Genomic DNA, 27,720 nt, shown 5'->3' on the forward strand with positions numbered 1-27,720 from the left:
CACCTCATACAAAAAGTATACACACATATAAGAAAAATGAAGTTCACTTACTACTTTCTTGGAATTTGTATTTGTTGTGTTGTGTTCGTCTGCTGTCCCTCCTAGCTGCACAGTTTCTGTGAGGTAATTACGTTGGAGGCATATCTTTTTTTGTTATGGTATAATCCATTTCATTTTACATGGTAATTAAATGAATGGGTAATATGTGAGACGTGTAGGTTTGAATGGTTATTTATTACTACTTATAATGTGTTTGTGTGCTGCTTTTTAAACTTGTGCATTTTTCATATGGCATGATAGAACAATTTCAGATACCCCTTGAGTGTTTGGGTAGTGTTGATCTCGTCCGCGCCCGTCCGCGGACAGGCGCTCAGTCCGTGCCCTTCAAATATCATTAGCGAGGAGCTTCAGTATGTTCGATGTTACATGGATATAAAGTAAGGGAATTATAGTACATATCTCCTAAATTCACATGATGAAAGTGTATATTCAGTAAAAAAACGTTGTTAAAGGGACGTTATGGTTAAGTTGCCCTACTAAAAACCTGTGAAATTCAGTAAAAAAAACTTTGTTAAAGCAACGTTATGGTTAAGTTGCGCTACTAAAAGCCTGTGAAATTCACTAAACATAGTTATGAATGGAACGTTATAGATCGAAGTAAAACCAAAAAAACCCTGAAATTCGCCAGTTATGGTAGGCTAAGTAACCATAACTCGCCCCACCACCGTGCACTGCTAAGACTAAAACCCAGGACATCAAAGATGACATCACAATATGTCATTGATGACATCACTGATGATTAACCCTTTCACATTAGATGTAGTATTAGTGTTTCCCCTTACCAATTGCATACTTTATATTGTCATCTGAAGCCCAGTATAGTAACACACAAATACAAGAATAGCTTTCCCAACTTAATGTAGCTCCCATTCACAATCACCCACCTCCACAATCATCCTTACCATTATACTCAGACACACATGCACAAAGCATGCATACACTTCACAACAGCCCAACACACACTTTCTTTTTTCTCCAACAGAACCCAAAGAATGCCTACCAAAAAGCAACTCCGTAGAAAGCAACGCAGAAGTAGAGAAAAAAAAGTGTCCAAAATAAGAATCCATCTCTAGCAGATTTTGTATAAAAAGTTCAAACAAAACAGCTAATACAGTCATTAAGCGAAACAAAACGAGCTTCCAGTACAGAAACTTTGCCTCCTCTATCAAAATGTAAAACAAAACAGAAAGTGATTAACAAAACTTCAGCTACCACTAATACTAACGCTGTACCTATAAATCTTAATATAGTGGCAAGTAACCATACCAAAAACATATTTTACAAAAAAAGTTCTGCCACAGAGTCCTTCAGAACCTTATAAAAACAGGAGAAAAATCATGCACAACCCTTAAAACCTACCGTAGAAAATGAATCCTAGAAGCTCTCATAGACAGTGCAATCCTTCTCAAAAGGAAGTTATGTATTTTAGTTTTAAACAGAATGAAACCACTTACAAAACTAACTGCTAAAGTATAAAAAAGACTTCTCAATAAACGGAATATCAACAAAAATAGCTTCTTAAACATCTGTGGAAGTGAATGGAGTCACACCACGACCACAGAACCATATTTTAATAAAGAAGCATATAAACAAAAGCAAACAAACACAATTGCCATACATAGTAGTGGATGAGGGTATGAAACACTTAATAACACCATTACGGAACAAGAAATTCTGCTCCCCAGAAAACTCAGAATTACCTCTCCATGCGACTGAACCAGACCGTCCAGTATACAAATGGCAGTGCACGTCAATGTGTAACATTGCTTACACATTTTTCAAATCTTTACGCCAGTTCGTCAATCAATATGGACAAAGCAAAGACAAATTCAAAATGAAACTACTACAAAATATGGATGCCGGTCCAGTGCACAAATACACAGGACTACAAGAACATTCATTAGCCTGCATTTCACGACCTATTTGCAAAAGCACCTTCCATCATAACAAAATGATATCAACACATCATTCAACTCTAAGAAATCTGGTCCATTAACTCTACTACGCTAAAAGTCCTGCTTTAGTACTAGCCAATTTAAATAACAAGCTTCTACATGGTACAGCCAAACAACTACTAGAAGAAATAGAGCATATTTTGGAAGTGAAATCTATTACAAAATGCAATAGCTTTACAGCAGACTAGCAACAACCCCTGCAACAACTAAATTTATATGAGAGCATCATAATTCAAACAGTGCACCCATTTCAAGCAATAATACACCTTCAACCAAAAACAGCAAAATTACCTCCCTCTGAATTAGTGAAAGGCATTTGTGGCAAAGTAGTTTATTTACCATTAAATCTCAAAGAAAATGTACACACTCATACACCACAATCCAAAATGTTTACTACCAAGGGTATCTTATGACGCAGTCCTTGTTACAAACTCTACAATCTTAACTGCATAGCCTAGCCAAAACTTCAGATACAAACTCTACAAATGAAACAGTACACACACTTTTGGGTGTGGATATTTGATGGGTGTTTGATTCTCTGGGTATGTTAGAGCCTACAGCCTTTGGCCATGCACCCAAGACACTAGGCCCTGGCCACAACCACCTAAGCATAACACACCTATGCTACCAAACATTTACACTGTGGTATGTGGGCTGCTTATAGGGGATATTGAGTACAATCAATGCTCTACTAACAACCCAAAACCAACATCATACTAAAGTAAAGTAGCTGGTAGTGCATTTATTATGTCCGTGGACAGCCGCGAAGACTGCAGACATGCCGGACCGATCAGGGGCACCTGCCACTCAAACAAATACAGTATTTGACCCATCTCTTACTCCCCAAGTACTCATGCACACCAACACACTCCCCAAAATTGCATTTTGCCTCTGTTCGCCGCCGCGTTGTCTGCGGATCCAAGATGGCAGGGCATCGAAACAATGTGACACACCTCACGCCTCACTCCAGCCAATCAGCGGACACTTTGCATGTCCGCAGACATGATATAAGTCGATTAACCAATCGTGTCCTGTTCACAGAGTGAACAGGGAAGTGTGTTCGCGGAGTGGATATACACTAATTTTTGTTGCCTTTTGTTTTGGTCAATTAAAAAATAAATACTGGACGGATTTACACCAAATTAACAAAAGCACGCTTTCGGGACTAAGCTGCTGCTCCTGCCGCAAATTTGGTGGAAATCCGTCCAGCGGTTTGGGAAAAAATGTATTTCTGGGTCCCCTCTATAATTTTGTCCCCCTGGATCAAACCTGACCACACTTTGCAGAGCAATTCAGAGTGGGCCATATACTTTTTTTGCAATGTGTGGTGAGGATTCGTACAGGGGAAGCTAAGTTATAAGCCACCCAAAAAGTGCTCTTCCTATTGGATTAGCAACTTAACCATAACTACACAGTCACTACCGTGGGCTGTGTAACATATATATAGCTAGCTGAACAGCTACATATTATCTGCCATGAGTACATCCGATGTCATCACATGAAGTCTTTTTTTAAATTTGAATTTGTTATTTGTGATCACATATGTGGTTTATTTTAATTCACTTGGGTGATGATCAATTGACCAGTTTCAGTTTCATGATTGTCCGCTACAATGCACGGCTGTGGAGTTGCCTTTATGCCAAAGTTGGTTCCTTTCCTTTTCTCTTTTCGTAGCCTAGAGCGATACTGGCAGTCAATATATGTATAAGATTTTATGTCCCATTTTATAAGGAGGATGTGCAGATAAAATGAACCCGGACACAGTACGTATTATACAACAAATAGTAACTTTTGTAGAACTATGCGTATTTTAGACTTGACAATGTAAGATGCATTCCAAAGCCCTATGCACTTTATAGCACTTTAACTATTTTGCTCTACATAGCAAAAGGTGCACTTAAAGTACTAAGCACTTTAGAACACTATGCACTTTAATTGCTCTGCCTACATGGCATAAGCTACAAATATGCATTCTAGAACATGGCTGATAGATAACTTTTCGGCAATGGGCCGTGCATTATTGAGGTTCGTTCTTAACTCAATCTGTACAGAATTCTTACATTATTCTTACTTAGGATGTTTCTGGGTTTACATTGACAGTTTACGTTAATACTCTAGCATTCTGCATTTAGAGTAAGGATTAATTCAGCTTGGAGTATGCAACCTTTGTCCCAAAACAAGCCATTATATTTTGTGGTTTGAAGTATAGGTGACCTGGAAGGAGACTGCGCCTGATTCTTGCACACAAGACTTATTTTTTGATTTTTTATTTTTAATTATTTATTTTTCAGAAAAAAATTTGCCCTTAACGTTGATGACACGTGTTTCGGTCCTCCAAGGACCTTTTTCAAATCAGGGCTATTGATTAGTCTTATGGTCATGTAAGAGGCCCCTGTCACATAATGTGAAAGATGAGCTTCCATATGTCATTGGGATAAATCCCTGCTGTTCAGTTTAAGCGCGTAGAATCTCTTGAGACTTGTAGCAACTTCGCGATTCTACGCGCTTAAACTGAACAGCAGGGATTTATCCCAATGACATATGGAAGCTCATCTTTCACATTATGTGACAGGGGCCTCTTACATGACCATAAGACTAATCAATAGCCCTGATTTGAAAAAGGTCCTTGGAGGACCGAAACACGTGTCATCAACGTTAAGGGCAAAATTTTTTTCTGAAAAATAAATAATTAAAAATAAAAAATCAAAAAATAAGTCTTGTGTGCAAGAATCAGGCGCAGTCTCCTTCCAGGTCACCTATACTTCAAACTATTCAGCAAGGGGTCTTGTACTTGGCTAAACCCCCGATTTGGTGAGACGCGACTCTAAGGACCTATTGGACTACTTACATTCATGACATTCAGTTTTTTTACTACTATCGGATGTCACCAGTTTAGACCAAACCTTCCAAGCCAAGGGTTTTTTAAGAATACATTATATTTTGTGGTTTGCAGAATCCTTTTCTGGGTTTAGTCGGGTACAATTGATAATTAATTATTACACAATTGGAGACTAGTAATATATTGAGAATCCAAAAATATCTGTTTTCTCCTCCAATCGGTATGAATTCTATAGAATTTTATAATTTTATAGTGTTAAAGGCTAATATTAACATTGCAATAATGGTACCTTGGTTATCTCCAAAAATGGACGCCGTGTTTTACCTAATGTTAACCAATGTATTTTACATGGGAACGCAAGAAAGCGAAAAAGGACAATTTGTATCATGAACCATAGAGACTGGTGAAATGTCTGTGTGTATATATACACACATTTTCAAGCATCTGTTTGTACGTGAACAAGCTGCGAGACAGCAGTGAAACTCGTTGTACTGTGCTTTTTTAATTGTTGGCTGATGCCTAATAAAACTGGAAATTATATGGACTCAATGTTGCATTGATCCTGGGCTTTTTCCATTGAAGGGAAGTGTTTGTAACCGGCGTTCTCCACATTGCTTTGAGTGCTATCCCTTTCGGGAGAAATGGAATCACTTTCTCCTTTTTCAAATACACGTCATGCCCCGTGACAGGCACTGGATGTGCACCGTTCCTAATTGAGATGCGAAAGGAGTGCCGAGTCAATCAACGGACTACCTTTACGACGCTCCAGATCCAGACGTCAACAGTTAAATGCAGATTACGTGGGTGCAGCTTTTGAGGTCGTCTGCGACAGCGGAGGCATCCGCGCATATTGGAGGATAGACGCAGATTTTCTTGGCTTCGGTAAGACACTGGGCCTCATTACGACCCATGCGGTAAGTTTCCGCCTGGGTCGTACCTTTACCACCATGGCGTAAACTGCATTTACGCCATGGTGGTTGGCGGACTTACCGCCCCATTCCGAGGTGAGTGGGCCGGTAAGTCCCCATTAACCCATTTACCCTTCCCCATTCCCATTTTTGCCCCATAGGGCATAATGGGAGTGGGGAAGGCGTTAATTACGCCACCGTAAATTACGGTGGCGTAATTAACAACAAGGTCCCTTAGCGCCATGGATTTTAACAGCAGGTGTTAAAACCTCCATGGCGCTAAGGGACCTCGGAATCAGGCGGTAAGGGTCGGCGCTGATTACGCCGCCGTAAACCCCTTACCGCCTGGGTCCTAATGAGGCCCTTTCTCTTTTGCTCCCTGCGCACCTCTGCATTTACATCCGCATGCGTGTCTGTGGACAACTACACATTAGCTAAATGTGTATTTAGCAGTGTTAAGTGAACGCCTGAACTTTGCTGTTCTTCCTTCAAGTTGGTCAGGCCAATATTGACTGGACTTTAATCCACCCAGGCAGTCCATTCCAGTGTGTATATATATATATATATATACATATATATATACACACTGGAATGTATATATATTATTATATATAGATATTATTATTATTTTTTTAAATGGCATCAGTCTGACAGAGAAAAGGCACAACGTGAACAAGCACAGACTTTATTTTGTGAAACATTGCATGCCAGTGCACCTATATCTAACACAGCGGAGACCAGTACTGTGGATAAAGACGAAATTGGTTTGCTAAAGACACTGGAGAAACTTCAGAAAAAAGAAGTAAGCAAATGGCGGGAGGAACATTTACTCCAAAACTATTTGGATGTTGGAAGAATTCCACGTGGCCTCAGAATTTTAATCTCGCCATCTTTCGACGAATAAGACCCGTAAATGTTAAGGGAGTGGGGAGATCCTACGAATGTATGCTCAGGACAGTTTTTGAATATTCTCATCAAGTATGCACGAAAAGATAGAGAAAAAACATTAACGAAAATGGATGAAATCAATGAGCAACTGTCCCAAATACCAGCAAGCGAAGAGGGTAACAAATTAAGAAGCAACATTGAAGTTGGTCTCGAGACCTATGAGGAAGAAATTAAACAACGAAAGCAAAGGAAATTCCTTTGCGACAAAGAAGACTACGAGAAGGGGAGAGTATATACCTTTGTTCGTCGATTCGACAACTTGTGAAAAAACTTGTCCAGCAAAATTAACCAAAGTAACGAGAATACAGCCCCAATATCCAGCGAGGTAGCCACAACATCAGAATCAGAAATATCCACCAGTGAAAATGAAAATGTTCCAAAATAAAACATTTTTTAGAAGAAATGAGGATGCTGGGGCTAGATGGTCGCAGCAATCCAAAAAAATTCACAGGCAAAGGACGTGGAAAATCACAAGGACGAGGAGGAAAAAGAAAACAAGGAGGGGACAAAGGAACAAGCAGCACCTAGCCAGATGGGAATTCAAAAACGCGCTCTGGCAAGAAAACACCGAAATGAAGAACATCATCAATACTGACAACAGCATTATCAACCTGTCCGACTATACCCTCAATGAGGACCAAATTAAAGTCTTGCAGTATGGGTTCAACTTTTGCCCAACTTCCTCATATGATTATGCAGAAACTAGGATCGACTTCTTCAAATACATGTGCAAAATTAGACTGAACATTTTTTCAGTTTGAATCCACCGAAGAGTAAACCCAAAAAAATTCATCAAGGCAAAACAGCGGTTATTATTGAAGATCTTGATGCCCTATTAGACTTGGCTGAATTAGAATCCATTGGAAGTTCTGAGGAAGGTACTTCGGATATCTCCCTAGAAATACTCAATATAGAGACGGACTGGCCCATAAAAAATAAACTTAAAGCCAAATCACGGTTTAATCTGTTATATCAGCCCGGTGGGAAAATAGAGCTTTTCAAGACCTGGTCATTCATGACCACCAAAAGGCAAGATTAAAACCTATCAAAATGAAACCTAATTTTTCTCTCAAAGAAAGACAAACTTTGAAAGATCTACAAGGAGTCGGCAATATCATGATCAAAGCATCAGACAAGAGTACCAACATTGTCATCCAAAATCGAACAGATTACATTAAGGAAGCACAAAGACAGTTACTGGACACCAGCTGTTATGAAAAACTTGAGAGAAACCCAACAGAGATAATAAAACAAAAGGTGCAGTGCCTCCTAAAGAAATGGTCCGATCTAGACCTTTTGGACGAGGATGACTGCAGATTTCTTTTCAATAAATTCCCCAATATACCTACCATACATTTTCTCCCCAAGATCCATAAAAACTCTACCCATCCCCCTGGTCACCCAATTGTAACTTTGAATGGAGCCTCTCTAGAAAACATTTCGAAATATGTGGATCAAACTCTTTTACCGCTCGTATTTACTCTACCATCGTATCGGCGAGACACTAAAGATTTCCTCAGCAAAATCGAAGGAATAGTATGGGAAGAAAACTACATGTTCGCCACATTAGACGTTGTTTCACTCTATACTTCCATACAGCATGAAGACGGCAAGAAAGCCTGCAAATATTTCCTTAACACTAGATCATTGAATTATCTTTCACATGGGGAAATGATAATTGAAATGATAGAGATGTGTCTTACTAACATCGTCTTCTTTTTCAATAATGAATTCTATAATCAATTGAGAGGAACTGCCATGGGCACAAGTTTTGCCCCATCCTACGACAATTTGACCATTGACCAAGGGGTGGTGGGAGAAATTCATCGTATGGACAGAACATAATACCCAATACACCAATAAAGTAATCCTATGGCTTAGGTTTATCGATGTACTTTTCATTCTATGGCATGGTGAAGAAAATGACTGGCTTGACTTTGTCAAAACATTAAGGGGGTAATTCATAGAATTTCGCGCACAAGTGGCACACTCAGCTGGCGCACAGTGTACGCGTGCGAATGTCTGCGCCAGCTGCGTGCGCTAAAATCGATTTCCACGCACAGCATATTCATGGATTTTAGCCTCCAAAACCAGCCGTGGTGCAGAGTGGCGCAGCGACCCTGCAGCAGTGCCAGTTACGCCCCCAAGAACGCCCTCGTGCAAGGAAAAGCCATCAAAATCCCCAATCCAGTGCAAAGGGCTGCGCTAACCCTGGACCAGTTTACAGGGCTGCCAAACAGCAAACGCCAAGCGGGGAACGTGTATTACTTGGGTTCACTTTGAAGTTTCACACGCGAAAGGGCCTGTGCGAGTGGGGTACGTGTATAACTGGGGTTCACGTGAAGTTTCACACACGATTGGAGCAGGGTACGTGTATTTCGGGGGTGCACAGGAAGTTTCACACGAGAAAGCCTGTGCGAGTGGGGTATGTGTATATCTGGGGTTCGCGGGAAGTTTCACATGCAATAGGCCCTGTGCGAGTGGGGTACGTGTATTACTGGGGTTCGCAGGAATTTTCACACGCGATAGGCCCTGTGCGAGCGGGGTACATGTATTACTGGTGTTTGCGGGAAGTTTCACACGCGATTGGAGCAGGGTTCGTGTATTATGGGGTTCGTGGGAAGTTTCACACGCGAAAGGGCCTGTGCGAGTGGGGTAGGTGTATAACTGGGGTTCGCGGGAAGTTTCACATGCGATTGGAGCAGGATATGTGTATTACGGGGTTCGTGGAAAGTCTCACACGAGATTGGATCCGGGTATGTGTATTTCGGGGGGGCGCGGGAAGTTTCACACGCGAAAGGGCCTGTGCAAGTGGGGTATGTGTATAACTGGGGTTCGCGGGAAGTTTCACACGCGATAGGCCCTGTGCGAGTGGGGTACGTGTATTACTGGGGTTCGTGGGAAGTTTCACACGTGATTGGAGCAGGGTACGTGTATTACGGGGTTCGCGGGAAGTTTCACATGCGAAAGGGCCTTTGCGAGTGGGGTACGTTTATAACTGGGGTTCGCGGGAAGTCTCACATGCAATTTCAGCAGGGTATGTGTATTACGGGGGTGTGCGGGAAGTTTCACACATGAAAGGGCCTGTGCGAGTGAGGTACGTGTATTCCTGGGGTTCGCGAAAGGGCAACACCCGTGCGCAATACGTCACAGACGCGCTAACGCGCTACGGGCCTTTGGCCCAATGAAATTGCGTACGTGTGCTGACCCGCTTACGCGGTAAGGGCCTTTCCTTGAATTACATGCTGACGTGCAATTTTTTCATGTGCAAAATCACTCCGTATCAAGCTGGCCACGCGAAAACACACGGAAGGCCACCCTCCTGCCCTGAAGGCCATTTTCCTGCCCCCCAGAGCCCCGAGCACGCTCCCACCTGCCATCTGTTGCTGCCTGACTGTCTGCTGCCCACATGCCCTGCTATGTGGTGCCTGCACATCAGCCATCTGCAGGGGTCCAGTTGCTGTGTCCACCCCTGCTGGAACTGAAGAATCCCGACTGGGATACAATCGCTCCACAGCCCAGCCCCAGGACCCAGTTGCCCACCCACTCCTGCCTCTGGGGTTGCCATGTCAGGCACATCTCCATCTGGCACCACTGCCAACCCCCAGCCAGAGAGGCAGAGGGCCACCATCTTCACTGCCACCGAAGTTGGTGTCCTGGTGGAGCATGCCCTGGGGCATTACGATGCTCTTCTTGGAACATCACGCGCCAACAAGGAAGGATGGGAGAGGATCTGGGACGACGTAGTGGTTGCCATCAACGCGGAGGGGGTGGCAACCCGCGCATCAAGCACGTCAAGAAGCACTGGGAGGACTTCAGGTCCAGGACCCTCCACAAGGCCCGGCGCCTCGCGGAGGGGGGCCGGCACGCATGAGTAAAATCCAGATGAGGGTCCTGGAACGCGTAGGCCCAGCGCTCCATGCCCAGATCCTTCGGAGGCAGACCCGTCTGGAGTTGAGCGGTTAGTGGCCAAGCATTGCTGTGTGAAACAGGGCATGTTGCAGTGTGCTGCTAGTCTGATGCTTGCCTGTATGTGTGACATAGGCCATGCATGGATGTGTGTGTGCAGGGACATCATGGTCATGCATGTAAGACCAGTTATGTGTGAACCACATGGTTGGTGCATGTGTTCTAATGCAACATGGGGAGCTCTATGCGAAATGCACACATGAAAGCATGGCTATCTCTGTTCCTGGACATGAAGGGGGGGTGAGGAATGGGTGCTGATGTCATGTACATGTATGGTGCACATGTGTGTGTATGTGCCTGAGAAGTGTGTGTGTGACTTTGAAACGCCATGGATGCATGTGACTTTGAAGGCAACATCTTGGTTTACAGGGGCCCTTCTACATGGATGTTGATGTTGATTGCAGGCGCCAGGACTGTTTCTGCATGTGTGTTGTGTGCATTCACCCATGCGTTGTGGAATGACAGGATGGAAGTGACATTTGACACTGCCACTCATATGTTATTACTTCCTGTCTAGGGTATTTTGTACTGTACCCTGATGCTTGTGTTCTATGTCTCCCTCTACGCAGCGTCAAGTGAAGAAGAGGGCGGAGACGGTGCTGTGGAGCCAAGCGGTGGGGCTGCCTCCACAGGGTGGCGACGCAAGGCCCAGCCACCCTCCCAGGAATTACCATCATCCGGGAGCGAGGGGGCTGGTGCTGTGTCTGCCACAAGGGCTGTGACGGAAGGGCCAGGTGAGCCCCCACAGGGGATCCAATGGCGGAAGATGGTGTGGAGAGATCCAGGTTGGTGGTCTCCACAGAGGAGGAGGAGCCCGCTACTGAGCCGCACATGGGGCCTGGTGGGGGCAGTACCACTGGTGCAAGTGGTGCAGTCCAGGGCCAGGAGGCAGCACAGTTCACCGCGCAGGGGCCTGTGCATGTCGCTGTCCCTGACCCTGTGACTGCGAATGCCATGTCATCTGCCTCTCCACTACCTGTGGACGAGGGATCCCAAGATCGTATGGGCTCGGTCCTGGTTGGTGGGTTCCTACATGTGTCGCGCACTGTGGCGGACCTCTCCTCCTCTGTGGAGACTATGCACCAGTCATTCTCCACACCGTCTTCTGGCCCAGATTCCACCAGGGCCCCCTGTGGACCTGTCTCGACCAACACAGCCAGCTTGGTGGAGCTCACATCCCTGCCACAGTCGGGAGTCAGCGGCCCAGCAGGGGTGGACACCACAACTGGAGACCAGCTTATAGAGGATGTGCAGGCACCATCAGACACGGCACATGGACTGCAGCAGCAGGAGCAGGCTCTAGGTGGGAGCAATGATGGCTCAGGGCCATCAACATCGGTGGGGCAGGTATCGGCCAGAGGGCCGGAGGACCCAGGAATGGGAGTGTCTTCCGCGTGGCACCGGTTGGGCCAGCAGATAGGTGCGGAGCGGCGGCGGGCGGAAGAGGCGTGGCTCACCATGGTCAGGGCGGAGTTCTCCATGGAACAGTCCATGAGTGCCTCCCTGCTAGACCTCAGGGCCAGGACAGAGGCCCGCCTCCGGCAAATAGCCATGGAGTTCGATGATGCACTGGCCCGGGACACCACAGAGTGAGCCACTGGACTTGCCCGCCGCCATTTTATATAGTTAGTGTAAGCTTTCCTTTCGTTTTTTCTTTATTTTGGTTGCGCTTGGACAATGCACCACGTTTTTGTATATAGTTTTTTATTAGGTAGTATTTTTGATAGGTTTCATTTCATCAGTTGGGCTCATGGACCCTGGATTGTTCATCTGTACATAGTTCACCATTGGATTGTTCTCTTTTTTTTTTTTATTTTCACCATGGAGCAATGGTTTTCGCTTTCTTTTTTCCCTTGGATTTGCTTTGTTGGACTGTGACTTTGGACACCATTTCTTTTGGATTTCTTTGGATTATGATTTCTTGTTTTTTATTCTTTTACGGACATGCAGCTTTTCTTTTATTATTCCCATTGTTGTGTGTTGGATTTAGATTACATTCATGTTGTGTTTAATACATTTTTTTCTTCATGCTTCAATGCGTGATATTATCTCATTGGTTTCATGCATGTCATGAAATGGGTTTTCACATTCACTTGCACCCATTGTGTGTGTTTGACGGACATGTGTTCATTTACATACTTGCCATTGGGGTTGTATCATGTAATTGCCTTTTCTATGTGGATGGATGCAATGCTTGGTTGGGTCTTTGGGCTGGGGAGGCTGGCCATAAGGGCCATGATTGAGGATCGTCATGACCTGGGGGCAGGGGGACGTGAGTGGGGGCCTGCTGGCAGGTGCCCTGCACTGCTGGGGGGTGGGGGTGCAAGGGGACATGAGTAGGGGCCTGCTGGCAGGTGCCCTGCACTGCTGGGGGTGGGGGTGGAGGGGGACATGAGTGGGACATGAGTGGGGACCTGCAGGCAGGTGACCTGCACTGCTGGGGGGTGGGGGTGCAAAGGGACATGAGTGGGGGCCTGCTGGCAGGTGCCTTGCACTGCTGGGGGTGGGGGTGCAGGGGGACATGAGTGGGACATGAGTGGGGACATACAGGCAGGTGACCTGCACTGCTGGAGGGTGGGGGTGCAAGGGGACATGAGTGGGGGCCTGCTGACAGGGGCCTTGCACTGCTGGGGGTGGGGGTGCAGGGGGACATGAGTGGGACATGAGTGGCGACCTGCAGGCAGGTGACCTCCACTGCTGGGGGGTGGGAGTGCAAAGGGACATGAGTGGGGCATGTGTGGGGGCCTGCTGGCAGGTGCCCTGCACTGCTGGAGGGTGGGGGTGCAAAGGGACATGAGTGGGGCATGTGTGGGGGCCTGCTGACAGGTGCCCTGCACTGCTGGGTTGTGGGGTTGCAGGGGGACATGAGTGGGGGCCTGCTGGCAGGTGCCCTGCACTGCTGGGGGTGGGAGTGCAGGGGGACATGAGTGGGGCATGAGTGGGGGCCTGCTGGCAGGTGCCCTGCACTGCTGGGGGTGTGGGTGCAGGGGGACAAGAGTGGGACATGAGTAGGGGCCTGCTGGCAGGTGCCCTGCACTGCTGGGGGGTGGGGGTGCAAGGGGACATGAGTGGGGGCCAGCTAGCAGGTACCCTGCACTGCTGGGGGTGGGGGTGCAGTGGTACATGAGTGGGGGCCTGCTGGCAGGTGCCCTGCACTGCTGGGGGGTGGGGGTGCAGGGGGACATGAGTGGGGGCCTGCTGGCAGGTGCCCCCAGTGCTGGGGGGTGGGGGTGCTACATGTGAATTGGCAGTGTGGGTCCTCCCAGGTATTCCCTCTATACCCTCCACGGCCCCTGCAGGCATCCCACACCACAGGGGACTACCCTGCATCCCTGGTCATGTCCCGCAGGCAGCCCATCCACCATGGGCATGGCCCCCAGCCAAGCCACATGTCACCTTGCACTACTGATCACCAACTCCTGTCCCCTTGCACCCCCACCCCCCAGCACTGAGGGGCACCTGCCAGCAGGCCCCCACTCATGTCCCCTTGTACCCCCACCCCCAGCACTGAGGAGCACCTGCCAGCAGGCCCCCACTCATGTCCCCCTGCACCCTCACCCCCCAGCACTGTGGGGCACCTGCCAGCAGGCCCCCACTCATGTCCCACTCATGTCCCCCTGCACCCCCACTCCCCAGCACTGAGGGGCACCTGCCAGCAGGCCCCCACTCATGTCCCCTTGCACCCCCACCCCTCAGCACTGAGGGGCACCTGCCAGCAGGCCCCCACTCATGTCCCCCTGCACCCCCACCCCCCCAGCACTGGGGGGCACCTGCCAGCAGGCCCCCACACTGTCCCCTTGCACCCCCACCCCCCAGCACTGAGGGGCACCTGCCAGTAGGCCCCCCTCATGCCCCCCTGCACCCGCACCCCCCAGCAGTGAAATGTTGATCTCATGACACAAACCAAAAGTTAACTATGTACATCAACACATGTCCATCACACACATACAATGGTTGGCATTGCTTGTGTAAACCCACATTTTCACATGCATCAACCCAATGAGCGAATCCCACACATGGAACTAAAAAATGAAAATGTATTATGTACATAAAATCAAAAATTAAATGTAAGCATACCAAAATATGAAACATGAAATGAAAAGCATGTGAAAAAGATGATTGAATGAAAATGATAACCAATCCAAAAAAATTAGAAAGAAAAACAGTCCAAAGTCACCCTCCAACAATGCAAATCCAAAGGAAATGTAAAAAAAAATCTCCATTGCTTCATGTTCATAATAATAAAAAAAAGAGAAAACAATCCATAGTGCAATTATTTACAATCCATTGTCAGGAAATAATAAATCCATTGCTCCATGTCCAAGGATGCAAAGGGTCCATGTTCCCAACCAAACAAATGAAACCTACCTAACAAACTACCTAAAAATATAACTATATACACATTTGTGTGGCATTGTCCATTGACCACAAATAAAAGGAAAACGAAAAGGAAACCTGACTGTAAAAACTATTTACAAGGGCAGCGGCTAGTCCGACGGCTCACTTTTGGATGTCCCGGCCCAGGGCATCATCGAACTCCTGCTCAATGTCCTGGAGGTGGTCCTCTTCCATGGCCCGAGGGTTCGCAGGGACGACGACATGTTCTCCTCCAACTCCTTGCGAATTGCCTCGAGGCACTCGGCCCGCCTCAGGGCCCTCCGCATGGAGTTCTCCGCCCTGACCATCGTGAGCTGTGCCTCCTCTCCCCGCTGCCGCTCCGCATCTATAGCATGGCATAACCGCTGCCACACGGAAGACACTTCCAGTCCTTGGTCCTCCTGCCCTCTGGCCGATTCCTGCCCCTCCGATGTTGAAGGCCCCGAGCCATGATGGCTCCCACCTTGTTGCTGCTGCTGCTGCTGTGCCTCTGCCTGTGCCCTGGCTCTTGCTGCCTGCACATCCTCCTCCAGCTGGGGTGCAGTTGTTGAGGTGGCCACCCCTGCTGGACGTATGACTCCCGACTGTGGCAGGGATGTGTCCTCCACCAGCCTGGCCGCAGGGGCAGAGGCAGCTCCACAGGGTACCCAGGTGATACATGGGTGGGAAGATGGCATGGAGAACGCCCTGCGTCTCCGGCTGGCGGGACGATCCCTGCCGCTGTGCTCCACAGCACCCTCTCCGCCCTCTTCTTCAGTTGAATCTGCAGACAGGGAGAGATAAAATACAGGCATCAGGGCACTGTACAATGGACTGATACACACATGACAGTTGCACATGAGTGGCAATGTTTAACTTCAGACAGAGCATCACACTCCATGAGACACATGTCATTTTAACTCACAGACATGAACATTTCAACAGCAATATTGCACCAGGCAGCACCATCCATACACATACAACAGCATGAACAGCCGAAGGTGAGCCTGACATCACATGAAACACAAGGAGTGCACTAGACATGCACACACGCCACCACACTTACATGCATGTCTACATCTCCTCCAACTGCTGCAGTGATGAGATCGCCATACATGTCACATCTGCCATTCATCCTTCTACATATCAGTGTCACGTGCATCCATGTTGCATCACAGTTGCATACTTGTCAGATACACATACATGCACATGTACACAGTGCAGATACATGCATTATGAACCACCATCCATGCCACAACCATGCCAATGTACATACACAGAAATTCAAACATGTGTGCTCCCACACCTACATTTGCCCAGCATGCTTACCAACACATACACCATCAATGTGTCTCACAACTGAGAGGACTCACATGTGGCAGCCTCACGCCCATGTTCATACACATCCCTACATGGCCCTACATAAACACATGTGCAACCTGCACACTACTGGCACACCATGACACGCACAGCATACTATCAACATGCATGTACACTTACTGCTCGAATCCCCATGGGTCTGCCTCTCAAGGATCTGGATGTAGAGTGCTGGGCATATGCGTTCCAGGACCCTCATTTGATGGTTCGACAGCTGGCCCCGGCACCCCTTGGCATCCACTGCCTTAGTGAGGCGCCGGGCCTTGTTGAGGGTCCTGGACCTGAAGTCCTCCCAGTACTTCTTGACATGATGTAAGTCGCGGACTGTCACCCCCTCCGTGTTGATGGCAGTCACGATGTCCATCCAGATCCTGGTCCGTCCTTCATTGTCAGCCCGCGAACTTCCAAAGAGGGCATCATACTGCCCCAGGACTTGCTCCACCAGGACACCAACTTCGGTGGCAGTGAAGCTGGTGGCCCTCTGCCTCTCTGGCTGGGGGTTGCCAGTGCTGTCAGATGGTGTTGTGCTGGACATGGCAACCCCAGAGGCAGGAGTGGGTGGGCAACTGGGTCCTGGGGCTGGGCTGTAGAGCGATGGAATACCAGTCGGGAGTCTTCGGTTCCAGCAGGGGTGGTCACAGCAACTACACCCCTTGCTGACTTGCAGGCAGCAAATGGCAGGGCACGTGGGCAGCAGGCAGTCAGGCAGCAGCAGATGGCAGGTGGGAGCGTGCTCGGGGTTCTGGGGGCAGTAATTCGGCCTTCTGGGCAGGAGCGTGGTCTTCCGTGTGTTTTCGCGTGGCCAGCTTGATACGGAGTGATTTGGCACGTGAAAAAATTGCACGTCAGCGTGTAATTCGAGGAAAGGTCCTTAGCGCGTAAGCACGTCAGCACACGCATGCGATTTCATTGGACCAAAGGCCCTTAGCGCGTAAGCGCGTAAGTTACATTACGCACGCAAGCGTTTCCCTCATAGCACGTGATGACAGAGCACACGTGGAAAAACTGCATGTCCGAGTGTCATCGCGTGTAATTGGAGGAAAGCGCCCGCGTACACGCGTATCTGACATGTACGTGTTGACCGGTTTAAAAGCTACGTGTAGGACGCCATTTCCTTGTACGTGCTTTTCGTGGAGAGCGAGTGGGTGAAATCTGTACTTCTTGTCGGTTCACACGCGATTACTTCACAGCGTTTCTAGTTCTTACTCTCTGTTACCTCTGACAGCTCTTTTCTGAATTTTTGTTGGGCCGTTTTCCTCAAACAGAGTTCACTTCTCCTTTTGTCCTGTCACCTCAGACAGCGTAAAATTCTTCTTTTGGCGGGGGTGTTGCCAACGTGCACACGTGCGTATTTTTCACGTTCTTTTTCCAGGCAGAGGGTGAGTTCCGCACGTACTTAGCAACTGTGCTTGCCCCGTGTGTCGCGTTCCCCTTCAGAGGTCATTGTAGGTTGCATGTATTACGCATACGCTTAGTTTTGTGTTTCTGGGTGCCACAGCGTAGTGCGGGTTCATTTTTTCACGCATGTGGTCTACGAGGGGTTGTGTGCACGTTAATTTTTTATTTTGGGCTGCCTGTGCATTGCGTGACCCGTCATCTTCCCCCAGGGGTCACAGACAGCCTTGTTAGAGCACTAGGGTACGAATTCCATCTAGTATCCTACCCCTTTGACCCCCAATTGCCCAGGACAATAGTTTACTGAAACTCCCATACGCACAACAACATCAGTGCCATGGTTGGGAGGCGACCAGGCGGTAAGGGAGGCAAAGGTGGCTGGCCTTCAAAAGGTGGCCGTGGTGGGCACGGTAGGGGACGTGGCCGGGATTTGCAGGGTGCCCCTATACTCCCATGTGAGAAGGAACAATCAGGGACACCCATGCCCCCCCCCATGGTTGAGGGAAACGTGGCTGACACCATCCCAGCTCAGCCCCTGTTGGACCAGCCCTTTGTGGCACCTGACCTGGCACAGGATGACTCCCTGGCTGACTTCCAGGTCAGCAAGTCTAGGCCATGTGTGGCGGTGCAAGTTGTTGTCACCAAGCCACGTGGATCTGGGGCAGCTATGTCATCTTCTGCCCCAAGTATGCAGGGTGGGGAGGCTGCAGGGGCAGCTGCAGCTCCATCTGCCCCAGCTCTGACTCTCCCAGCCAGGACAGTGTCAGTCCAGGTCCATCAAACTGACATTCCCCCTGCCAACATTACCCTGCAACCAATGCCTGCATCAAGACCCATGGTCATTGTGCATTCCCACACTCCTACTACCCAGTCCACCGGTGATTCTGCCCCTACTGACCAGAGCGGCGTAAGACACTCTGGCTCTGCTCCACCTTTAAAGAAGAGGAAGAAGGGTGCTCTGGCACAACAGGCTGAGACCCCAGACACAGCTACACACTCCAGTACCTCAAGGAAGCCTAGCTTTAATGATCCGGAACTTGATGCACTAGTGGCCTATGTGTCAACACATAGCCGTGAAATGGTGGTGACTGCAGGGTGCAAGACCACACCTGGTCAACGTAGGGCACACTGGCAGACCATCGCGGACCACATAAGTTGGATTTGTGAGGCACACAGCTGATGATTGCTACAAGTGGTGGAATGACCTGAAACGCAGAGCAAAGAACAAGCTGGCCTCAAATCATGCCGCTACTCTGGTCACTGGCGGTGGGTCTCCACAAGAGGACAACAATCTCACTGAAAATGAGTCTGTTGCTGGGGCCTTCATCACAGAGGAACAGATCCAATGTGTGGGAGAACTACCTGACTATGATGCATTGTTCGGTGAGTGCCCATGCATGTGTGTGTAATGCATGTGTATGTTGTTTGGGTGACGGGTTCTGATTGAGTGCCAGGTGAGGGTGTGTGTGCCCGAGTGGGATGGGTCACCCATGTGCTTCATCCAAAACATTCAGCAGCCTTGGATTTGGGTGTGACAGTATCCCGTCTGCCCACAGTAGTAATTTAGCGCAACATTACGGCACTTGCCCTTGAAGTGGCATCTTGCAACAACATTGTTTGTATTTTTCAGTGTTCGTTCAGGCTGATTGTTTCAATTCTCCCATTTTTGCTACGCATTCCTCAGGCCTATTGTCACATTTGTGACATGCTTCTGTCATTGAGGAACCCCACATTGGCCCACATGTGTTACCTTGTTAGGTGAATGATTTGACCATTCAGACTGATTGAGTATTGGCCTGATTACATACATTTTTGGGGCCTGTTTGAATGTGGAACATGATAGTTGTTTCCTGTCATGTTGAAGTGCACAACCATTGATGTGTACATCGGCCTGCAATTACTGTATTGTTGTACACTGCATGTGTTGCAGTGTGTGGCACATGCCTTTTTTGTCACACTGTGCAGCATTTTTCATCTCATCATGTCCATCTCACATGGATGGCTGACTGACAGTATTCATTCACTGACATATGGATGTACTTGTGGAATGTACCATGGCTATGGTACATGCCATCTGTGTGATGGCATGTGTCATGTATGTGTATTGGACATGCCACTCACAGGCCAATATGTGATGGCAGTGCTACCCAGCATGCAGCAAATGTGTTGCTCTTCCATCTTGGTGTGATCAGTATCTGGCTTTTGCCTCCCCTTCAAACTCAGTGACAGTGCATGCATGGGAGGGTTATAGTCATGTGGGACATGTGTAAATCATGTACTGGTTCTGTAGCTTGTCAGGCCTATTTGTGTGCTATGGTGCCAATGCCTGTTTCCATTTTTTGTCTTTCATGTTTTTGCAGGGGATGACAAACTTGATGCTGTTGAGGTTGAGGAGATGGTGCAGACCCAGAAGGGATCTCAGGCACGACCGGGCACCAGTGGGGGACGTGGTGTGGTGGTGGGTGAGAAGTCAATCTTGCTGCAGACCATTCTGTCCAGGGGTGTCTCTGCGTGCACCTCGCCAGACCTCTATTCAGGTGCTGATTCGGATGATGAGATCTATGTGCCGTCGCAGGTAAGTGTTTCTGGCAGGGATTCTGTTCTGTCCAACCCACCTGCACCAGGGGTAGAACCCTCTATGGGGATGTCAGTGTTGGTAAGTCCTCCTTTGGCGGTTATGGATGCAGGGTCACACTCCACAACATCTGATCCTGTTCCTGGGCCAGCAGATCAGAGGGGGAATGCAATCCTGCAGCCTCAGGCAGTGCCGGCACAGCAAGGCGCAGATCGCCTTGCCCCATACAGGTGTGGTGCCCGCCGACGCGGTGGCCGTACGCCACCAGGCAGTACCGCATGGGAACAATCCATGTACGGTATGGCAACCCAACAGGCAGCATCAGTTGAGATGATGACTCAAGCAATGGAGAGGGTGGCCACTTCCATTGTCCCTCCTGAAAAGCAGATGGAGCAACTACAGCAGTCAACAGACACCATTTGCCAATCACACAGGGAGGACATGTTGGCGTCCAACAGGGACAGACGGGCAGCACTGGAGACTCTTCGCCAATCGATATCAATAGAGTTCCAGGGCCACAGGGAAGCCCTGAGGGTAGAACTCCATCACCTCAGGGAGACTCTTGTTGACCTTGAGGCTTCCACTAACTTGAGGACAGAACAGCAGCTGGAGCGGCTCACACGTTCGCTCTCAGCTGAGATGCAGGCAACTCGGGAGGAGATCCGGGCATCACGTCAGGTGGTGCATGGGGATCTCTGCGCTATAATCCTCCAGAACGAGACCTTCCACACCCGCATGCTTGCTGCCATGGAGGACCATACCAGGGCTTTGCGTGGGCTGCCTCCCATAGCATCACCACCTCCTGTGGCAGCAGCAGAGGGTGATGAGAGCGACAGCAGCAGTTCTCCCACATTGGCATAGCCGTGCAGGCCATGAGCCCATGGAGGTGTTTTTTTATTCCCAACATCCACACAGGTGGCTGTTGGTGTGCACCCTGTCCTCGGACCTCCTGGGTGGCCTCTCTCCCTGGCCCCCTCATGGCCATTTTTGATTCTTGATTTGTTCTTTTTTACAATGTGTTGCCTTGTGTGGCTCCCTTGGGCATCCGCTGTATTCCGGCTGGGCACATGCAGGCTTGTCCTGAGTTTGGTTAGATGCTTGGATTCGTGAGACACACACCCCTCCTGCTTCCCATTTCCATGGGCTTGCAAAGGGTGTGCCCAAGTGACAGTGACTTACACAGTGACGTTGGACTCCCATGAGCTGTGTGGGCAGTCTGTAGTCAATACTGTGTATACATTGCTAGTGGATATTGTTGTTGTATTGTACATTGCATGGTGTATTGATATGTGCTTGTGCATCCATGTCTTCCTCCTAATTTGCAGGTTCATTCCTCATGTCTTCACAAGGCTGTCTACTTTGGAGATGGAGTTCATGTTCTAAGCAGTGCACTTACACATTTGTGTGGCAGCAACACTGTACAGTTGGAAGTGGTCGATGTGCTGGCATAATCAGGTTGTAGGACTACCACTACTTTAACTTAGTACTGTCATGTTTATGCTATATTTCAGGTTGTGTAGCTGCATTGTATTGTTGGTAAGTATTTGGTCATGTGTGTTGTTAGTTCTACATTATTGGGAGCATATTGTGTGTGGCCAGTTTCCATTAGGCATTAGGGACACTGTACTTTGTGACACTTGTGTCATGTTTTGGGGATTGCTTTGTTTGCTCTACATTGCATGACATGCCATGGTGTGTTGGGTGGCGGTGCTGGGGAGGGGTTGGGTGACATGTGCATTGTTGTCATGTTGTATTTTGCAAGGGGGTAATGAATTTAGCAGCATAGAAGTGTGTCTTTTGATGACACAGCATTGGTGGTGTTTGTGTAGGTAGGGATGCACACAATGTAACACTTCCAGGTGACCAATCTCAGGCTGGTATGGTTGTGACAGTTGACTGTCCCTTATGTCATCATCATTGATTGTCAGACGGTATGTGCCAGGGCTGTGAGCACTCCACAGGGGTGTGATTTTAGGTGAAGTAATTAGCCACCAGCTGCGTACGGGCTGCCTCACCCCGTGCCCTTTCCCCTCCCAATCGCAGCGGGCGTGCATGTGGTTGGGGATGTGGGGGCACCAGCATGTCCACGGTCAGGCCCCGGCGTGTTGCAACGTTGTGCAGGACACATGCTGCCACTATGATCCTGCACCCTACTGGGGGAGGTATAACAGCTGCCCGCCAGAATGGTCAAGGGAGCGAAAGCGTGACTTGAGCACTCCGAATGTGCGTTCCACTATGCCCTGGGTTGCAATGTGGGCTGTGTTGTATCTTACCTCGGGTGGCGTGGTGGGGTTCCGAATTGGCCTCATCATGTGGGTGCTCAGAACGTAGGCACTGTCCCATGGGGAGGTCGTGATGGGTATCATTAGTGGGGTTGTGACATTACTCAGTATCTGACATGCATGCATGTGCTGTGGCATTTATACTCAGCGAGCAGCCATGTATCGCCATGCCGCCCAGCTTCTAGGTCCCGGTTTTGGGGTGACATTCTGTAAATAAAACTGTTGTGGGTGGACCCTGGATAGTTGGCATATACTGAGGTGATGATTCCCTTGGCATCACATACTACCTGGACATTGATGGAATGCCAGTGCTTGCAGTTTCTATAGATGTGCTCTGATGCCCTGGGGGGATGTAGAGCCACATGGGTGCAATCAAAGGCACCTAGGATTTTGGGGAATTGTGCCACCCTGTAGAAATCCTGGACGGCAGCCTGCCTTTCTGCACGTGTTCTGGGCAGGTATATGTGCCTGCGGACTGATGGGCGTGCAGTCATGATGGCCAAGACCTGGTGTAGGCAGCGTGACTGTGTGGCCTGTGACACCCCCCCCCACTATAGCACTTGTCCGCTGAAATGATCCAGTGGCCAAGAAGTGCAGTACACTGAGGACCTTCTCCAGGGGGCTGAGTGCTTGGGAGCACAGGGTGGGTGATTTGATGTCATCCTCCCACTCACTCACCAGGTTGAGTATTATGTGAGGTGGAAACCTGTACCTCCCATACACCTGGTCATCAGGCATCCCAAAAAGGTTCTGGGTGTGAAAATTCTGGGCCTGACAATCCTCCTCCTCCTCCTGCGGTATCCCATGACCACTGCTCTAGGAACTGTATATTCGTCCTGGTGTCTGAGCTTGTTTGTTGTTTGCACGCACTTTTATGCTGCGCAGGTCCACGTACACCTACTTCCTGCTGGCATACGTGTTTCAGGATTAGCGCGTCTTTTTTGGCGCACGCGTTAGCCCCATTCGAATCCATGAATACGTGTTTTGAACGTGCGTGTGGGCGTACCGCGCATTTGCCTCCTGTACATCTCCCGTGACGCCCACATTTTCACGCGTTGTTCCCCATTCCGCGTGTCACGCCCTTTGTTCCTCCTACTTTTGTTGAGTGTGTCGCGCTATGTGCGATTTCGCTGTACGCATAGTGCACGCTGTTTGGAGACGTGTGCGCCAGCGTGCGCCACGCAGAATTTTGGCACACATCCTGGGATTTACACGGACACGGACTTCCATGAATCGCTGTGCACGGGTTTCGCTGCGATTTTCGCACTGGCACTGCGATTCGCACGCTTTCGCACACTTGCGCTGAAAATTTCTGCGCACATTAATTCCATGAATCGGCCTGAAAGTGTCAACAATCTTAATCTAAAATTCACAGATATCCATAGCAGAAAACAGCTTGTCTTCCTGGGTGTAGTGGTTAAGACAAATCAAAGTGAGATCATCACTGAATTGCATCGCAAACCCACAAGTTCCAATATGCCACTTTTCGCCACTAGTAATCATCCCACGTTGTTAAAATGGAGTATTCCGTATGGTGAATTCGTCAGAATACGACGAAATTGCAGCACAATAGAACATTTTTACCAAGAATGCAAATTCACTGCTGCTAACTTTGTAAAACAAAGATACCCCAAAGCCATCCTGGAGAGAGCCTATCTGAAAGCTCGAAACTTAAATCGAACTACCTTGCTTTCGACAAATAGAACACCAGAGAAAGAAAAACAAGATGACAAAACTAGGCTTATTCTAACGTATGGAACCCATGCTAATGTTATTCGAAAAACATTGCATCGACACTGGCATATCTTGCAATCAGATGAAGTGTTATCAACTGTTCTCAAGGAACGCATCAACATCACCTTTAGGAAGTCTCATTCTCTTAAAGATTCATTGGTCAGCAGCTTTTTGCCCCCCCTAAGCAAAATCTCAAACAGTTCTCGGCTTAACACCAACTCCAGTGGTTTTTTTAAATGTGCTAAATGCAAAGCATGCAAGTTTGCCCTGAATAGAACAAATTACACACATCATGTTCTTGGACAATTGGTTGAACTGCAGAGTCACATTATGTGCAATACAGAGTTTGTGGTTTATGGACTTTTATGTCCTTGTAACCTCTGGTACATTGGAAGTACCATTGGTAAATTCAAACTGAGAATTTTACAACATATGCGAGCCATAAAAAACTCTGGTCCTTCATTTCCGATGGCAATTCACTTCCAGGATGTACATCAGGGCAAATTGGACTATTTGAGATTTCTAGGCTTAAACAATATTACAGCCATCCCACGGGGAGGAAATAGAGAACTAAATCTGCACCAAAAAGAGACCAAATTCATTTTGGACTTTGACTCTAAAAAACCCAAGGGACACAATCTTGATGAGGAGTTGTACATGTATCTAGGAACATAAGCAATGGGATACAAGATTATCTACTATTCACTTCTGGTCTCTGGTCAGCTGCTATTTTGAGAATTGTTCTTGAGGTTTTTTTATTTTACCACTTGGTAGAAATCCCTTTATTTAGATGTTTACATAGACAATGATCTACATAGCTAGCTGAACAGCTACATATTATCTGCCATGAGTACATGCGATGTCATCACATGAAGTCTTTTTTTAAAATTTGAACGTGTTCTTTGTGCTCACATATGTGTTATATTTTAATTCACTTGGGTGATGATCCATTGACCAGTTTCAGTTTCATGATTGTCCGCTGCAATGCACGGCTGTGGAGTGGCCTTTATGCCAAAGTTGGTTCCTTTCCTTTTCTCTTTTCTTAGCCTAGAGCGATACTGGCAGTCAATATATGTGTAAGATTTTAAGTCCCATTTTATAAGGAGGATGTGCAGATACAATGAACCCGGACACAGTAGGTATTATACAACAAATAGTAACTTTTGTAGAACTATGCGTATTTTAGACTTGACAATGTAAGATGCATTCCAAAGCACTATGCACTTTATAGCACTTTGCACTTTAACTATTTTGCTCTACATAGCAAAAGGTGCACTTTAAGCACTAATCACTTTAGAACACTATGCACTTTAATTGTTCTGCCTACATGGCATGAACTACAAATATGCATTCTAGAACATGGCTGATAGATAACCTTTCGGCAATGGGCCGTGCATTATTGAGGTCCGTTCTTAACTCAATCTGTACAGAATTCTTACAGTATTCTTCCTTAGGCTGTTTCTGGGTTTACGTTGGCAATTTACGTTAATACTCTTGCATTCTGCATTTAGAGTAAGGATTAATTCAGCTTGGAGTATACAACCTTTGTGCCAAAACAAGCCATTATATTTTGTGGTTTGCAGCATCCTTTTCTGGGTTTAGTCGGGTACAATTGATAATTAATTATTACACAATTGGGGACTAGTAATATATTGGGAATCCAAAAATATCTGTTTTCTCCTCCAAGCGGTATAAATTCTGTAGAATTTTATAATTTTATAGTGCTAAAGGCTAATATTAACATTGCAATAATGGAACCTAGGCTATCTCCAAAAATGGCCGCCGCGTTTTACCTAATGCTATCCAATGTATTTTACATGGGAACACAAGAAAGCGAAAAAGGACAATTTGTATCATGAACCATAGAGACTGGTGAAATGTCTGTGTTATATATACACACATTTTCAAGCATCCGTTTGTACGTGAACAAGCTGCGAGACAGTTGTTGGCTGATGCCTAATAAAACTGGAAATTATATGGACTCGATGTTGCATTGATCCTGGGCTTTTTCCATTGAAGGGAAGTGTTTGTAACCAGCGTTCTCCACATTGCTTTGAGTGCTATCCCCTTCGGGAGAAATGGAATCACTTTCTCCTTTTTCAAATATATATATATATAAATATATATATATATATATATATATATATATATATATATATATATATATATATCCGAAAGTACTAGTTCAAGTGGAATGATACTGTAATTGTGCGCTATTCATCCACCTATAATTATTATGTATTTTAAGAGTATAACCAGCAGCAGGAGCCCTTAAATGGTGAACCCCCCACCCAAAGGTTCACAGTACAATGAAATAGTCCAGAAAGTGGTTAATGGACTATCACTGCGCTTCGTATTAGTATTCTGAATGGATGTGCAAATATCCATAATAGTAATGAGATTTCAAAGAAATAGTCCACTCATTAATTCTTGAATCCGATTCTTCGTTGTAGTAGTAACCATAGCCGACACATGTTTCGACCACATGGGTCATCTTCAAGGCTATTAATCAGTGTGCAATCGTGCAATTTGATCAATGGGTAAAATAAAATATAACCCAAATTACAGTTACAGTGCCTTCATGTTAAATGGTAAATAAGTACCCAACAAAAGAAATAGTTAATCAAAACATTCACAAATGATTAAATCAAAACCAAAGTAATGAGTACCATACCATGATGGATGAGCAGGGTTTAGGTAAACAAGCGTACATGGAAAAAAGATATATAAGGGACAAATTCAGTTCATATATATATATATATATATATATATATATATATATATATATATACATTGTTAATATAAAATTAATTTCTGTTTAAATTAATAACTTCACTTGTGTGAGTGAACAACAGATATGATCATGGTGTATTTATGCACTGCGGCCAAAATCGGGCGTGCTACATCTGCATATAATTTTTAAAAAATTATGTTTCTTTTTATTCAATCCTTTGTGTATTATTTTTTTTTAAAAGTCAGTTGGGGTGCCCGCAGACAGCACGCCTGTCCGGAATGTGCGTAATTAGCCAAAATGGAGGTGTCCTAAGAACACTATACTTGTCCGTACCGTTCGCAAGCAAGATGGAACTGTTCTTAGAACACACTCGGTGTCCGGGATGTCCATAAATGAACTAAATGAGGGTGTCCTAAGGACACTATACCTGTCCGTACCGTTCGCAACCAAGATGGAACTGTTCTAGGAACACGCGCGTTGTCCAGGATGTCCGTAATTAAACAAAATGGGGGTCTCCTAAGGACACTATACCTGTCCGTACTGTACGCAAGCAAAATGGAACTGTTCTTAGAACATGCGCGGTATCTG

The sequence above is a fragment of the Ambystoma mexicanum genome, chromosome 6p (assembly GCF_040938575.1).
Source record: "Ambystoma mexicanum isolate Mex_15411 chromosome 6p, UKY_AmexF1_1, whole genome shotgun sequence".
NCBI lineage: Eukaryota > Metazoa > Chordata > Amphibia > Caudata > Ambystomatidae > Ambystoma > Ambystoma mexicanum.